Raw genomic sequence first — 14803 nt, 5'->3', positions numbered from 1 at the left:
AAAATGCTCAACATTAATATATGTATTCTCAAAAAATGTTTTAGAGATCGAATTCGATGCGATTTTTTGCAAGCGTAATTAGAAAAATGAGATATTTTTATTCTTAAAATTTAGTAATTTTTCGCTAGGTATATATTTTTTGTGATGTCTTTTGTCAACAACCAATAATACTTTTAAAAAATAAAAAATAATGAACAAATTTTTATCCGATTTTTTTATGTATTTTTTGAATATATAGTTATCTAAATATTCGTATAAAATTTTGGGTTAACTGCATAAGCGGTTTGTCAAATACAAAAGTCGTTTATCACTTACAAAAAAATAATATTCCTTTTTTTGGGCATTTTTGTTGCGTTTCTAAATTATTTGAGGACATTTTTATCGATAACAAAATTCAGGTGCATTTTTGTCAGCGACAAAATTATTCGGATACGTTTTAGATAGTTTTTCCATAAAAAATATGTAATTACGAATATTATCTGTATAAAATTATACATATTACACTATGTAAGATAACTTTAGATATTGTCTCCCTAATATTATCGTGTCCCGATCAAATCAGGTAGGTTAACCTAATGTAGGTCTACCTGATCTTAGATCTATGGAACTCTAAAACCCATCAAGGATAGAGGTGTCAAAACTCCCTGAGTCGTGAAAATTCCTATGGATATTGCCTCCGAATGGGGATCCAAAGGCGGAAAATTTTTTCTGTGGGGATGGGAATGGAAGCCAAATTTTCCCTGAGGCAAGTGCAGGTACCCGAGCAAGGATCCCTGTCCCATTCCCCGCTATTTCTCGAACTTTATGAATTTACTTAATTGCTTTCATTGATTTACTTCTAGCGCAGGATTTTTAGTAATTTCACATGACCTTTATATATGGACAACAAATTCTAACCATAACCTGTGACTTCCTAATTCTCATTCCCCTTCAGCCTTGCCCCTTCTCACCCATACACCCATACTCTCAATTTTGTTGCATACCCCTAATGCATGAGTATTTTTAGTTATTTTTTTTATTATTTTCTTGAATAAAGTTAGTGATTTCTTTATTATAATTAAGAATTTTTGTGCTTTAATCAGCGTTTCTTGGAGTTGCTTTGAGCTTTAGTATGTGTAGAAAATTGTGAAATATTTTAGGAGAATAATAGAAAAAGAGAAGCAAAGCATAAGCATAGGGAATCATGAAGGAAAATCACCTCCTAGAAGGAAGAACACTAAACGTGCAACATGCTCTTTGTAACACCCTACCACACAGAGTCTTATGCTATAGTTATAAAATTGAGTTGGCGAAGTATTACGACTTCTAAAAATAAAAATATATATATAATAATAGTAGTTGAAAGGAATTTATACCGAGGAGCCTTTGAAGAAAAGTTTAAAACAAAAGTCGTAATGCTCACGTAAAATAGAACCGGACAGAGCATATAAACATATTATAAGAGATATAAGAGAATCCCAAAATGACCCAAAGCAGAAAAAGACAGCCTGTTTCTCCGAGTCAACTTCTACGAGGGACAAACATAAAATACAAGGTGGAGAACTGTATACATATATAAATATAAACAAAAATATACCCCTGAGTCCCAAGAGTTCTTTGCTTCATCAGAGTCTCCAGAATACAGAGTGATGCTTCTCAACCTGCATTTGAAAAATAATAATGTTGTATGGGATGAGAACCGGGGGTTCTTAGTATGGGTAAGGTGCCCACATATATAACAAATAAGGTCCCGAAAAAGCCGGATGCAATCCTAGAACTCTGACACTCATATTATAAAGCTTAGAATACTAAAGCAGAAACCATAACGGGTGGTCTTCTAAGGTTCTAACTTAAACAAATCTTGAACTAGATTAAAGTTCCTAACTTCCCCACCTTTCCTCCAATCCTCCAACACCAGTGATACTGCACAGAAAATCAAGCAAGCAAGGGAAAACATAGCTAGTATACAAGTACTGCAATTAGCAAATATAACAATTAACATAATAATTCACTTAAGCATTCTCAATTAATGCAGAAACAAGCAAAGCAAATACTATGCATATGATGCATGCCTGTCCTATGGCTGATGATATCATCTGTCGGTTATATAGCCAACCTGACATGCTGTGGTAGCTAACCATGGACAGAAACACCAATGCAGAGCAAGTGGATTTGAGCTACTACCCGCTTAACCCAGAGCCATTGAAATAACCACTACTGCGGCTACTACCCAGTATGGTGTTTAAAAGCTCAACCTAGAGCAAGCGAAATAATCCGCTACTACTGCTACTACCCAGGCGTCACAATCACTAACATGGAGCAAGCAGGACGAACCACCATCCTTGCTACTACCCAGGATCTCAAACATACAGTCATTCAGTTTAAATCAATCATCATTGTTATCAAATCTCAAACATTAACCTGAAGCAAGTGGGACAACCACCATCCTTGCTACTACCCAGGTATTTCAAACATACACTCACTTATTACTCCATAATTAAATTCATTTATTCATATCTCTTCTGTCCTATCTCATACCTGGAGTAAGTGGACTGATATGTCATATTTGCTTTCAAAAAAAAAAACCAAAAATATTCAATTAATTAAGTAAATAAGTGAATAAGGGGACAAAATTACCCCAATGTTAAGTTTTAATAAAAGATCAATGCATATGTGATAAAATTAAAGAAAATTTGGTACATGAGTATGGGAATTATACAAAAGTGGGAGCTGGGTATGATTTTAGAATTACAAAGAGCGTGTGTGTGTTAGGTAAGAGCCTAGGTTAGTCAAAGATTCATATTATAGCTCACTTGGCCATACATGTATCCTCACCTTTACCTTAGCCCCATTACAACCCTGAAAAGACCTCATGATATTTGCATTGGTATACTAAATATTTGTTAATTGGTTAGATGAAGAATGAAGTTTAGAAAGCATGACTAGAGAAGAGTAGAGTGATTAACCCTAGACACTTGAGAGTTAGAGTGATATACACTACCAGTGAGGGTTCAATGCTTGATTCTATGTTCCTTGATTTTATGAGCTATCTTGTTACAATTTTACTTGTTTTTACTGTATGATTTGAATTAGCGGAATCTGAATTTTGTTTGTCTTGAAGAACTTGTTTACTTTTAACTAAGTGGACAGAATCATCTTAGCATATAGTTGCATTCATACATAGGTTGCATTGCATTGCATTACATGAGTCTTACTTTCCTTTATTCATTCTCTTTGTCTTCTTGAGCTTAGCATGAGGACATGCTAATATTTAAGTGTGGGGAGTTTGATAAACCACTATTTTGTGGTTTATCTTGTGCTAATTTGAGTGGTTTTTATCAAATCTTTACTCACTTATTCATACTATTTGCATGATTTTACAATTCCTTCCTAATTATGTTCTATGATTGAAAACTTGCTTCCTAAGCCTTTAAATTGTGTATTCTTAATGTCCTTTCATACCATTCGATGCCGTGATCCGTGTGTTCAGTGTTTTCAGGCTTTACAGGGTAAGAATGGCTTAGAGGATGGAAAGGAAGCTTGCAAAAATGGAAGGAGCACAAGAAATAAAGGAGACAACCTGCGAGAAGCGACGCGCACGCATGGCTCACGCGTGCACGCGATTTGGAGAAATTCACAGTGACGCGTGCGTGTACTTGACGCATACGCATGGAAGTGAGTTTGCATAGCGACGCGTGCGCGCACCTGACGCGTACGCGTGACACGCCAAAAATGACCAGTGATGCGTACGCGTGACATGCGCGATCTGCAGAAATCACAGAAAATACTGGGGGCGATTTCGGGCCGAGTTTGGACCCAGTTTTTGCCCCAGAAACACAGACTAGAGCCAGAGAACAGCAAAGACTCAAAACACATTCTCATTACGCATAGTTTTAGTTTAGTTTTTGGGAATCTTTGAGAGAATTCTACTCCTTCCCCTAGGGTTCTTCACATTCATAGTTTTAGAGTTTCATGCTTTTGCTTTTGGATATTGAGAAGAGTCATTACCTCCATGGAAGTTTCATTATTCTAGTTTGTTTTCTTATACCTTTACTTTTTACTGCCCATTAACCCTGTTTGGATAAGTATGTTGCATTTTGGGATTCATTATTGCAAGGAACCATTTTTACTTTTAATTAATTTTTAATTATTATTTATCATGTCTTCCTTTTATTCCCTTTTTAATTCTGTGAAGTTTATATTCATGTTAATGGAGTAGTTTCCTAACTTGATTGGGAGTTGATTAAAAGGAGAACCTTGAGTTGGAATACTCAAGTGTTAATCCTAATTGGAAGTTGATGACTGACAACTCTAGTCTCTAACTCTAATCCTTCCTTAGGAGAGGATTAGGACCTAAAAATATAGTTGGTTAGTTAGTTACTTGACTTTCTCTTATTAATTAAAGGATGACCAAGTAGAACAACAACCTTTTATTATTACACTTGGGAAATTCCAACAAGGATAGAAATTCCAATTAGTCTTCTCCTGGTCAAGGCTTTTAATTGAATTATATAAATTCTCTCGTTAATTTCTGTTGCTTGATTTTACAATTATTTATTTTTCTATTTCTCAAACTCAAAATTTCTGGGAAAACCTCTAACCAATAAGCTGCACTCTTCTGTCAACTCGTTGGGAGATGACCTGGGATTCATACTCCTAGTATTTTATTCTTAAATCTGTGATAACTCTTCTAAATGGACAAGCGGATTTTTGCTGGTTAAGAACTGTACTTGCAACGTATTTCTCATATTAATTTCTTAATCGGCCAATTTCTGCCACGTCAATTTTTTACATGAGTTTTTAATTTTTCTGGTCTCACATGAGTAGGTACCCAAATTCCCAATATTTTGTCAATGGGACACTGTATACTTTCATTAACCCAAGTTCACACAGTTCCCCACACTTAATTGATACACAATCTCTATCTTAAGCTAACCAAAGATTCAATTTGGGGTATTTAATTTGTTTTTCTGCTTAAGGCTAGTAATGTGGTAAAATATAGAACAAATGGGGATTAAAAGGCTCAAGGTGACTAACAAAGGTGATTGAAAGGGTAGGCTGTTTGGGATAAGTGAGCTACAACAAATGATGGCCTCAATCATATGCAAGCATGTAAATATACTAAATAATGGACATATAGAATGGAACAAAGCAAAGATTGCAATCATAGAGAAGAAAACACACAAGAATCAAATATTATGGTTAAATAATGTAACCATATAAATAAGCTCAAAATCTCACAGGTTGTGTGTTTTTAGCTATAATTCATGCTCCAAATACAACTTCAAACAAGTTTAACAAAAATTTTCATTTTAAATTAGTGAAATGCTATAAAAAGGGTCTTGAAAAGAAACTCATCACTTTAACCAAGCAAAACATACATGAAAATGATTATAATCATACAATCTATCCTATCTAATAAAAGAAAACTAAAAATATTGGTGTTAAGAGCTAGAGAAGTTACCTTCGGAAGTCAAGGACTGACCTCCCCACACTTAAAGCTTGGCACGGTCCTCCGTGCCATCAGTAAGGAGCAAGGAAGGGCTGAAAGCGTCGCCTCCAGTGTCTGGTTCGCCTTGGCTGCCTATGCTACTGGATGAAGGGGAGTCTGGGGTGTCCGTTGGTTCTGGTGGTGGGTGTGTACCAAGTATGAGTTCCTTCAGGTAGTCGTATCGGCGCTTGTTGTGGCACTCCATTTGCTCCATTCGCCAGTCTTACCGGTCGAGCCTCTCAAGAATCTGAAGGAACATCTGATGGGTAGATGGTGCTTGTGGTGTAGAAGATGGTGGAGTGGAGGATGGAGGAGGATCCAAAGATGGATCTGCAGGCCGGCTTGCAGAAGTAACTGGCGGCCTGACGTACTTCCCGTTCGGGACATACTGGTCGGCTATAGGGATCATGACCTTTGTGTCGCCTGCCCTAGAGGACACACCTACTGTAGAGACTAAATCTGAAACTAAGATGGGGAAAGGCAGGTTACCCGCTATCTGTACGTGTCCCATAGCATTCTGGATGTGTCGGGGCATGTTGAGGGGTTGCTTTGTCAGGATGCACCAGATGAGGACAGCCATGTCTGCTGTGAAGGTCGACTCGTGAGTGCTCGGAAAGACATAGTGGGACATGATTTGTGCCCACACGCGAGCCTCCAGGGTGAGTGATTAGGATGAGATACTCTTAGATCAAGTCCTATGCTGTCGTAAATCCACTTGCTGCCAGGTTGTGCTATGACACCAAGGATTCTATTCTAGTCGAACTAGTATGTTTGGCGCTTGAGAGAGGCCTCTTGATAGGCGTCCCATCCCTCTGGACTAGGTGGAAGTTCCAATGCTCTCTATATGGCACTCTCAGAGATAGGGACTTGCTAATGATGAACGTAGATAGTCTGCAGAGTAGACGAGTGGAAATTGGAGTAGAACTCAACGACCCATGATAAGTTGGCCTCTCGCAGCTGTCTCCACAAAAATCCCCATTGTATCCTCTCTATGCGGGGATCCACAAAATCAACAATGTGTGTTGGGACAATGAGCAGACGCTCATTGTTGTAGTTCCTCTCAGCTAGGATGGGGAACATCTGTTCGCAATAACGATTAGTGAACCGTGTGGAGTCTTGGGCGGGAAAGGCTTTCTCTGATTCATCAACCTTAATGATCCTCTTCACCCGCTTTGTTGGTGGCTTTACACTGGTAGATGGTAGTGCTTTTTCCAGTATTCTCTGGGTTCCTCTCCTTGTTGGTGTCTTGTCAGTGGCCTTCTCTTTTCCTTTCTTGGTACCTATGTCTAAAGAAAAAAGAAAAGGAAGAATATTAAATACAGATAACTAAGACCGAAAGGGAGAAAATTCCAATTAATAATGAATGCCAAAGGAAAGATGATAGCCCAACAACATGGTAGCTACAACATGTATGTAAGACATCAATAAAGATAAAAAAGGCAATTCATAAACTTAGATGCAAGATGGTAGAAGCATGCAAGTAATAGGCATGAGAAGCATGAATCAAGCATCAAGTAATGAGTGTGCCAAATAAAGGAGCATATGTAATGATGACAATTGTGAATGATATTCTCAAATACATGTGGAAGCCAAGTGTTGTGAAAAAAGGCATATAAGTAAGAGAGTAAAAGAAAATAGGAATCAAAGTGCCATAAAAGCTTTTTCACAAACACGTGGTGTGCAAGGAATAATAGGAATAAAAATAATGTAATCCAAATGTATAAGAGAGCCAAATTAAAATATCAATTGTCAGATCACTCCTCATAATATTCACAAGCTTCATTAAAGTAAGGTAAGACTGGTGCACGAAATTGTAACCTTTCTGGCGTTAAACGCCCATTTTGCTACCCTTACTGGCGTTTAAACGCCAGTAAGCTTCTCCTCCAGGGTGTGCTATTTTTAATACTGTTTTTCATTCTGTTTTTGCTTTTTCAGTTATTTTTGTGACTTCACATGATCATCTACAGAAAACATAAAACAAAAATGGAAAATAAATAGATATGATTGAATAAAATTGGGTTGCCTCCCAACAAGCTCTTCTTTAATGTCAAGAGCTTGACAGTGGGATCTCATGGAGCCTCACAGATAATCAGAGCATGATGATGGCTTCCCAACACTAAACATAGAGTTTGAATGTGGGGGCTCTATTTGACTCTGCATTGAAAGAAGCTTTTCATGCTTCCTGTCCATGGTTACAGAGAGAGATCCTTGAGCCTTAAACACAAGGTGGTCCTCATTCACTTGAAGGACCAACTCTCCTCTGTCAACATCAATCACAGCTTTTGTTATGGCTAGGAAGGGTCTACCAAGGATGATGGATTCATCCATACTCTTCCCAGTGCTTAGGATTATGAAATCAGCAGGGATGTAGTGGCCTTCAACCTTTACCAGGACATCCTCTACAAGTCCATAAGCCTGTTTCCTTGAATTGTCTACCATCTCTAGTGAGATTCTTGCAGTTTGTACCTCAAGGATTTCTAGCTTCTCCATCACAGAGAGTGGCATGAGGTTTATACTTGACCCTAGGTCACACAGAGTCTTCTCAAAGGTCATGGTGCCTATGGTACAAGGTATTGAGAACTTTCCAGGATCCTATCTCTTCTGAGGTAATATCTGCCTAATCAAGTCATCCAGTTCTTTGGTGAGCAAGGGGGGTTCATCCTCCCAAGTCTCATTACCAAATAACTTGGCATTTAGCTTCATGATTGCTCCAAGGTACTTAGCAACTTGCTCTTCAGTAACATCTTCATCCTCTTCAGAGGAAGAATACTCATCAGAGCTCACGAATGGCAGAAGTAAATTTGATGGAATCTCTATGGTCTCTGTATGAGCCTCAGATTTCCATGGTTCCTCATTAGGGAACTCCTTGGAGGCCAGTGGACGTCCATTGAGGTCTTCCTCAGTGGAAATCACTGCCTTTCCCTCCTTAGTGCATTCGGCCATGTGGGATGTATTTATGGCCTTGCATTCTCTCTTTGGGTTCTCTTCTGTATTGCTTGGGAGAGTACTAGGAGGGAGTTCAGTAACTTTCTTACTCAGCTGACCCACTTGTGCCTCTAAACTTCTAATAGAAGACCTTGTTTCAGTCATGAAAATTTGAGTGGTCTTAGTTAGATCAGAGATTATGGTTGCTAAGTCAGATTGGCTCTACTTAGAATCCTCTGTCTGTTGCTGAGAAGATGATGGAAAAGGCTTGCTATTGCTAAACCTATTTCTTCCACCATTACTGTTGTTGAAGCCTTGTTAAGGCCTCTGTTGGTCCTTCCATGAAGGATTTGGATGATTTCTCCATGAAGGATTATAGGTGTTTCCAAAGGGTTCTTCGATGTAATTCACCTCTTCCATTGCTGGGTTCTCAGGATTATAAGCTTCTTCTTCAGATGAAGCTTCTTTGGTACTGCCTGTTGCTGCTTGCATTCCAGACAGACTCTGAGAAATCATATTGACTTGCTGAGTCAATATTTTGTTCTGAGCCAATATGGCATTTAGAGTATCTATCTCAAGAACTCCTTTCTTCTGAGTTATCCCATTATTCACAGGATTTCTTTCAGAAGTGTACATGAATTGGTTATTTGCAACCATTTCCATGAGTTCCTGAGCTTCTTCAGAGTTGTCCAAAGACATCTTGGACAGTTCAAACAGACCATCATAGAAGATACCTATGATGCTCCATTCTGAAAGCGTGTCAGAAGGACACCTTCTGATCAATTGCTTGTATCTTTCCCAAGCTTCATAAAGGGATTCACCTTCCTTCTGTCTGAAGGTCTGGACTTCCACTCTAGGCTTACTCAATTTTTGAGGTGGAAAGAATTTGGCCAGAAAAGCACTGACTAGCTTTTCCCAAGAGTTTAGGCTTTCCTTAGGTTGTGAATCCAACCATGTTCTAGCTCTGTGTCTTATAGCAAAGGGAAAAAGCATAAGCCTGTAGACCTCGGGATCAACCCCATTGGTCTTGACAGTGTCACAGATTTGCAAGAATTCAGCTAAGAACTGATGAGGATCTTCCAATGGAAGTCCATGAAACTTGCAATTCTGTTGCATTAGAGAAACTAATTGAGGCTTAAGCTCAAAGTTGTTTGCTCCAATGGCAGGAATTGAGATGCTTTTCCCATAGAAGTCGGGAGTAGGTGCAGTAAAGTCACCAAGAACCTTCCTTGCATTGTTGGCATTGTTGTTATTTTCGGCTGCCATGTCTTCTTCTTGTTTGAAAATTTCTATTAGGTCCTCTATAGAGAGTTGTGCTTTAGTTTCTCTTAGCTTTCTCTTCAAGGTCCTTTCAGGTTCAGGATCAGCTTTAACAAGAATGCCTTTGTCCTTATTCCTGCTCATATGAAAGAGAAGAGAACACGAAAGTATGGAATCCTCTATGTCACAGTATACAGATTCCTTAATGTGTTAGAGGAAAAGAAGAATGGAAGGATGAGGTAGAGAGGAGAGAATTCGAACTTATAGAGAGAGGGAGTCTGAATTGCATATTGAGGAGGAGTGTTAGTCCCTTAAATAGAAGAGGGTGAGGAGGGGGGAAAGAATTTTCGAAATTTATTTTAAAAAGATTTTGAAATAATTAAAAGAAATTTTGAAAAATTGGTTGATGATTTTCGAAAATTAAAATTGAGACAGTGGTTAAGTGATTTTTTAAAAAAAAGATTTTGAAATTAGAAATAAAAAAGATATGATTGAAAATCAATTTTGAAAAATATGATTGAGAAGATATGATTGAGAAAATAGGGTTTTAAAAAGATATGATTGAAAAACAATTTAAAAGATTTGATTTTAAGATTAATGACTTGGCTAACAAGAAATTTAAAAGATATGATTCTAAAATTCAAATATTTAACCTTTCTTAGCAAGGAAGAAATTTTTGAATCAAATCACTAATTGTTAGCAAGGATTTTCAAAAATAGTAAGAGAAAAAATGGAAAGGATTTGATTTTGAAAATATATGATTGAAAAGATATGATTTGAAAAAGATTTGATTTTGAAAAATTATGAAAATTTGAAAAAGATTTGAATTAAAAACAAAATCTTCCCTCCTGTGCCCTGCTGGAGTTAAACGCCCAGAATGGTATCCATTCTGGCGTTTAACGCCCAAAATACTACCCTTTTGGGCGTTTAACGCCCCGCCAGGTATCCTGACTGGCGTTTAAACGCCAGTTTTCCTTCCTTACTGGGCATTTTGAACGCCCAGCTTTTTCTCTGTAATTCCTCTGTTGTATGTTCTGAATCTTCAATTCTCTGTATTATTAACTTGAAAAGACATAATTTTGAAAATGTTTTTGAATTTTTAATGATGAGAAACAATCAAAATGCAACTAATCATGGAAAATTAAGATAAAACAAACAATGCATGCAAGACACCAAACAGGAGAGTTTAAAGATCAGAACAAGGAAATCATCAAGAACAACTTGAAGATTAATGAAGAACATAATGCATATATTCGAAAAATGTAGGGAATTAAATACAACATGCAGGACACCAAACTTAAAAATTGACACTAGAATCAAACAGGAAACACAAAATATTTTTGGTTTTATGGTTTTATAAAAAAATTTTTTGTAATTTTTTTTCGAAAATTATTTGGAAAAAGAAAATAAGAAATTCAAAATTCTTAATGAGAATTCTAGGAATCATGCAATGTTAGTCTAAAACTCCGGTCCAGGAATTAGACATGGCTTACTAGCCAGCCAAGCTTTCTGTGAAAGCTCCGGTCCAAAACACTAGACATGGCCAATGGCCAGCCAAGCTTTAGCAGATCATTACATTCAACAGCAAGATTGATAGAAATCAACAAGCTCTTGTGATGATAAGTTGAAACCTCGGTCCAAAAGATTAGACATGGCTTCACAGCCAGCCAGACTTCAACAGATCATCATGAAACTCTAGAATTCAATTTTAAAAATTCTGAAGAACAGAATAGAAATATTTTTTTTTTGAAATTTTTTGAAAATAAAAAGTAAAAGCTTAAACATAAAATAAAATTACCTAATCTGAGCAACAAAAATGAACCGTCAGTTGTCCAAACTCGAACAATCCCCGGCAACGGCGCCAAAAACTTGGTGCACGAAATTGTGATCATCAATGGCGCCAACAACTTGGTACGCACAATTGTAATCTCAACTCTTTTCTTTTTGCAATTCCGCACAACTAACCAGCAAGTGCACTGGGTCGTCCAAGTAATAAACCTTATGTGAGTAAGGGTCGATCCCACGGAGATTGTCAGCTTGAAGCAAGCTATGGTCATCTTGTAAATCTCAGTCAGGCGGATTCAAATGGTTATGGAGAATTCATAATTAAAAAATGAATAAAATATAAGATAAGATAGAGATACTTATGTAATTAATTGGTGAGAATTTCAGATAAGCGTATGAAGATGCTTTGTTCCTCCTGAACTTCTGCTTTCCTATTGTCTTCATCCAATCATTCATACTCCTTTCCATGGCAAGCTATATGTTGGGTATCACTGTTGTCAATGGCTACCTCCCGTCCTCTCAGTGAAAATGGTCCAAATGCGCTATTACCGGATGGCTAATCATCTGTCAGTTCTTGATCATGTTGGAATAGGATCCATTGATCCTTTTGAGTCTGTCACTACGCCCAACACTCGTAAGTTTGAAGCTCGTCACAGTCATCCCTTCCCAGATCCTACTCGGAATACCACAGACAAGGTTTAGACTTTCCGGATCTCAAGAATGGCCGCCAATAATTCTAACCTATACCACGAAGACTCCGATTTTTTGGAATGGAGGCTAAGAGATACACACTCAAGCTATTGCAGATAGAACGGAAGTGGTTGTCAGGCACGCGTTCATAGGTGAGAATGATAATGAGTGTCACAGATTATCACATTCATCAGGTTGAAGTGCGAGTGAATATCTTGGAATAAGAATAAGCTTGAATTGAATAGAAAAACAATAGTACTTTGCATAAATTCATGAGGAACAGCAAAGCTCCACACCTTAATTTATGGTGTGTAGAAACTCTACCGTTGAAAATACAAAAGTAATGAAGGTCCAGGCATAGCCAAATGGCCAGCCCCCATAAAGGTCTAAGGACTAATCAAAGATTCCAAGATTGATCCATGATAAGATGAAAATACAATAGCAAAAGATCCTATTTATAGAGAACTAGTAGACTAGGGTATACAAAAATGAGTAAATGATGCAGAAATCCACTTCCGGCCCCACTTGGTGTGTGCTTAGGCTGAGCATTGAAGATTTCACATGTAGAGACTTTTCTTGGAGTTAGACACCAGCTTTGTTGCCAGTTTGAGCGTTTAGCTCCAGCTTTTATGTTAGTTCTGGCGTTTTGACGCCAGAATTTTTATGCTGACTTGGAACGCCAGTTTGGGCCGTCAAATCTCGGGCAAACTATAAACAATATATATTGCTGGAAAGCCCAGGATGTCTACTTTCCAACGCAATTCAGAGCGCACCAATTGGGCATCTGTAGCTCCAGAAAATCCACTTCGAGTGCAGGGAGGTCAGAATCCAACAACATCTGTAGTCCTTTTTCAGCCTCTGAATCAGATTTTTGCTCAGGTCCCTCAATTTTAGCTAGAAAATACCTGAAATCACAGAAAAACACACAAAACTCATAGTAAAGTCCAGAATTGTGAATTTTGAATAAAAACTAATAAAATTACTAAAAAGTAATTAAAACATACTGAAAACTACCTAAAAACAATGCCAAAAGGCGTATAAATTATCCGCTCATCACAACACCAAACTTAAATTGTTGCTTGTCCCCAAGCAACTGAAAATCAAATAGGATAAAAAGAAGAAAATATACTATAAATTCCAAAATATCAATGAAACTTAGCTCCAATTAGATGAGCGGGACTAGTAGCTTTTTGCCTCTGAACACTTTTGGCATTTCACTTTATCCTTTGAAGTTCAGAATGATTGGCATCTATAGGAACTCAGAATTTAGATAGTGTTATTGATTCTCCTAGTTCAGTATGTTGATTCTTGAACACAGCTACTTTATGAGTCTTGGCCGTGACCCTAAGCATTTTGTTTTCTAGTATTACCACCGGATATATAAATGCCACAGACACATAACTGGGTGAACCTTTTCAGATTGTGACTCAGCTTTGCTAGAGTCTCCAATTAGAGGTGTCTAGAGCTCTTAAGCATACTCTTTTTGCTTTGCACCATGACTTTAACTGCTCAGTCTCAAGCTTTTCACTTGACACTTTCACGCCACAAGCACATAGTTAGGGACAACTTGGTTTAGCCACTTAGGCCAGGATTTTATTCCTATGGGCCCTCCTATCCATTAATGCTCAAAGCCTTGGATCCTTTTTTACCCTTGCCTTTTGGTTTAAAGGGTTACTGGCTTTTTTTGCTTGCTTTTTCTTTTTCTTTCTTTTTCTTTTCGCCATTTTTTCTTTTTTTTTTCGCAAGCTTTTGTATTCACTGCTTTTTCTTGCTTCAAGAATCAATTTTATGATTTTTCAGATTATCAATAACATTTCTCCTTTTTCTTTATTCTTTCAAGAGCCAACAATTTTAACATTCATAAACAACAATATAAAAAATATGCACTGTTCAAGCATTCATTCAGAAAACAAAAAGTATTGTCATCACATCAAATAATTAAACTAGTTTCAAGGATGAATTCGAAATCATGTACTTCTTGTTCTTTTTGTTTTTAAGGCATAGACACTTAGACACTAGTGATCATGTAATAAGACATAAACATAAATAAAACATAAAGCATAATTTTTGAAAAACAGAAAAATAAGAACAAGAAAATTAAAGAACAGGTCCACCTTAGTGATGGCGGCTTGTTCTTCCTCTTGAAGATCTTATGGAGTGCATGAGCTCCTCAATGTCTCTTCCTTGCCTTTGTTGCTCCTCCCTCATGATTCTTTGGTCTTTTCTAATTTCATGGAGGAGGATAGAATGCTCTTGGTGCTCCACCCTTAGTTGTCCCATATTGGAACTTAATTCTCCTAGGGAGGTGTTGATTTGCTCCCAATAGTTTTATGGAGGAAAATGCATCCCTTGAGGCATCTCAGGGATTTCATGATGAGGGATTTCCTCATGCTCTTGTCCATGAGTGGGCTCTCTTGTTTGCTCCATCCTTTTCTTAGTGATGGGCTTGTCCTCATCAATGAGGATGTCTTCCTCTATGTCAGTTCCAGCTGAATTGCAGAGGTGACAAATGAGATGAGGGAAGGCTAACCTTGCCAAAGTAGAGGACTTGTCTGCCACCTTGTAGAGTTCTAGGGATATAACCTCATGAACTTATACTTCCTCTCCAATCATGATGCTATGGATCATGATAGCCCGGTCTATAGTAACTTCAGACCGGTTGCTAGTGGGAAT

This window comes from Arachis ipaensis, chromosome B03, assembly GCF_000816755.2.
Source record: "Arachis ipaensis cultivar K30076 chromosome B03, Araip1.1, whole genome shotgun sequence".
Lineage (NCBI taxonomy): Eukaryota > Viridiplantae > Streptophyta > Magnoliopsida > Fabales > Fabaceae > Arachis > Arachis ipaensis.
This window is presented reverse-complemented; position numbering follows the sequence as displayed.